Source organism: Macaca fascicularis, chromosome 7, assembly GCF_037993035.2.
Source record: "Macaca fascicularis isolate 582-1 chromosome 7, T2T-MFA8v1.1".
In the NCBI taxonomy this organism is placed as follows: Eukaryota; Metazoa; Chordata; class Mammalia; order Primates; family Cercopithecidae; genus Macaca; species Macaca fascicularis.
The window spans coordinates 164,774,310-164,777,688 of NC_088381.1; the positions used below are offsets into that span (position 1 = coordinate 164,774,310).

General features: G+C 45.4%; 1 pseudogene; it reads right to left on the reverse strand.

Annotated features, from left to right (window-relative positions):
- Window positions 1-322: 322 nt before the first annotated feature.
- Window positions 323-832, reverse strand: LOC102130273 (ubiquitin-fold modifier-conjugating enzyme 1 pseudogene; annotated as a pseudogene).
- Window positions 833-3,379: the final 2,547 nt, after the last annotated feature.

Genomic DNA, 3,379 nt, shown 5'->3' on the forward strand with positions numbered 1-3,379 from the left:
TTTATTTTTTTATTTTTGTTAATTTTTATTTTTTTTACCAGAGGAAGCGGCTTTTATTGATGGGTTATCTCCAGAAACCAGAAAGACTTTATGTACTCACTTTCAGTTACCCCCATGCCTCCAGGATCGCATGTTGCTCCACCTGGGGGCGGATATAAATTACCTCTAGATTGTCCAAAGCCCAGTCTTTCCGCCTTAGAAACTAAGTAGCAATACTGGTTGGTGTTTGTTTGTTTCTACCCCAGCAATGACTGCTGATGCACAGGAAAACAGTATCATAGCCTATCAAAGGGCCCTCTGCCCTGCCTCAGTGGCTTGATTCTTCATTGGTTGCATTTCTCTTTGTGTTGGATGACGCCCTTCTGAATCAGATTAGGGATTTCTACTGCCAGCCCAGGACCCAGCCCCAGAGCCATGAGATGAGCTAGTCCAAATTTGGGCACATTCCTGGCCCACAAAGGTTTGAAATGATCCATCAGGCATATTTTGCCACCCCTGTACATCTTTGCTGTCTTTCCATCCAGCTCAGGAACTGCAATTTCTGGGGGCAGTAGTAGGATATGTGATAGGAATGTCAAACTCGATGTCAAACTAATATTTCAGGAGGTCATGGATATACCAGCATTTTCCAAACCACCGAGTCCCTTCCTTGTTGGACTCCAGTCGGAACCAATCGTTGTCAGCATTCTTGTTGTTTTCCACATACCAGATAAGGGACTGATATTCCTCCTTCAGTCGCTGCACCCACAACTCCCGATCTCGGGGTCCGGCGTTAGTCTTCACCACCGGGATCTCAGACACAACACGTCGCGTGGCCTCATCCGCCATCTTCGATTTATTCTTTTTAACAAGACCAAGTGAAGTATTAATGGTCACCCTTTACCAATGAGGGACAGGAGGCTGAAAGGAGAGGTGCATTTTCTCAGATAACATGGCCACTTTGAGGCAGAGCTGGGATTTCTGGGGCTCCCTCACTATGCCAGGGAGACCCTGTTCTATTCAGCCTCGTCCCACTGGGGCCTCCAAAGGGCCTGGCACAGCTTTCCAGCAAATGTTTGTTGACTGACCAACTGACTGACTGAATCAAAGAATGAATGAGCAAGTGTCTAATTTCCAGGATAACTGTGGAGTGGGAGCTGTAAAGTGGCCCAGGTACTTTGCTTAGAGGCACAAACTAGGTTGGAAGAGCACTAGCTAATAGAGTTGTGGTCAGACATGGATTACACTTTTCCAAGCATTGGAATACGGTAATATCAATCATGTTTCTACAAATCGCCTTTTATTTCTTCTTTTTTTCTGAGACAGGGTCTCGCTGGCGTGCAGTGGTATGATCTTGGCTCACTGCAACCTCTGCCTCCTAGTTCAAGTGATCCTGCCGCTTTAGCCTCTCAAGTAGGTGGAATTACAGGTACGCGCCATCATGCCTGGCTCATTTTTGTGTTTTTTGTAGAGATGAGGTCTCACTATGTTGCCCAGGGTGGTTTTGAACTCTTGGACTCAAGTGATGCACCCGCTTCAGCCTCCCAAAGTGCTGGGATTACAGGCATGAGCCACCGCGCCCGGCCCACCTTTTGTTTCTTCTCATTCTTCATATGTGGAATTTGCTGCATCTGGTTAGTCAGGCCAACTACAGTTGACCCTTAGACAAAACGGGTTTGAACCGCACAGGTTCACTTCTCTATGGATTTTCTCCCACCTCTGCCACCCCTGAGACAGCAAGACCACCCTTCCTCCTCCTCAGCCTACTCAACTGAAAGAGCAAGGCTGGAAGCCCTCTGTGATGATTCAATTCCACTTAATGAATAATACATAGATTTTCTCTTCCTTGTGATTTTCTTAATAACTTTCTTTTCTCTAGCTTACTTTATTGTAAGAATACAGCTTATGATACAACAGATAACATACGAAACATATGTTAATTGACTGTTTATATTATCAGTAAAGCTTCCAGTCAAGAGTAGGCTATTAGTAGTTACGTTTTGGGGCAGTCAAAAGTTATACACAGATTGTTGACTGTGCATGGGGGGCGGGGTCAGCGCCCCGAACCCACATGTTATTCAAGGGTCAACTGTACTTCATTTAGTCCATTGACTGAGAGGAAGGCTTTGCACATTCTTTATTTATTTATTTATTTTTATTTTTTATTTTTGTTGAGACAGAGTCTCGCTTTGTCGCCCAGACCGGAGTGCAGTGGCCGGATCTCAGCTCACTGCAAGCTCCGCCTTCCGGGTTCACGCCATTCTCCTGCCTCAGCCTCCCGAGTAGCTGGGACTACAGGCGCCCGCCACCTTGCCCGGCTAGTTTTTGTATTTTTTAGTAGAGACGGGGTTTCACCGTGTTAGCCAGGATGGTCTCGATCTCCTGACCTTGTGATCCGCCCGTCTCGGCCTCCCAAAGTGCTGGGATTACAGGCTTGAGCCACCGCGCCCGGCCTGCACATTCTTTAAATTGTTAGAATCATTGTTCAACAAACATACAGGTACAACAGATGCTGTGTGTGTACAGAGAGGAGAGTGGCTAAATGCTTTTTACCATGGTTTAATTTATCAAACCTCATGGCTTGGACTTTTAAGATCAACATTTGATTATCTGGCATGAATTGCTCCTAATTTTCATTGGCTTTTCCCCTTTAATAATGGTCTCCAAGAGGAGTTGCTATAATTTTCTTTCTTTCTTGTTTACATTTTTTGAAGACAGGGTCTCACTCTGTCACCCAGGCTGAAGTGCGGTGGCATGATCGTTGCTCACTGCAGCTTCAACTTCCCACACTCAAGAGATCATCCTATCTCAGGCTCCCAAGTAGCTGGGACTACAGGCTTATACCACCACGCATGGCTAATTTAATTTGTTGTTGTTGTTGTTGTTGTTGTTGGTAGAGACAGGTCTCACTATGTTGCTCAGCCTGGTCTCAAACTCCTGGCTTCAAGTGATCCTCCTGCCACAGCCTCCCAAAGTGCTGGGATTACAGGCATGAGCCACCTTGCCCAGCCACTAGAATTTTCTTGATAGAAGAGAGCTTAACGTTATCATCTGGCCCTTCTGTTTTAAATATGAGGACATCCAGTTCAATGTGACCAAGAAATGGCAAATCTCAGACCAGAGTTCAGGTCTCCTATCACCCAGCCAGTGTTCTCTGCTTAAACGAAAACCCAGTGGATCAGCTTCACCGTGCAACTGTGTACACTGCAGTCCTATGTCCCCGAGGTTCCCTTCTTGAAAACAGAGGTGATGTGAATGCATGCACTGATCATTAACCTGAATCTTAAAAATGATGACATGGTTTGTTTCTATAATATCCCTCCTAAGAATTGATCCCAAGAAAATAATCGGAAACGTGGATAAAGATTTACGCACCAAGATGTTCATTACTGAATTATTT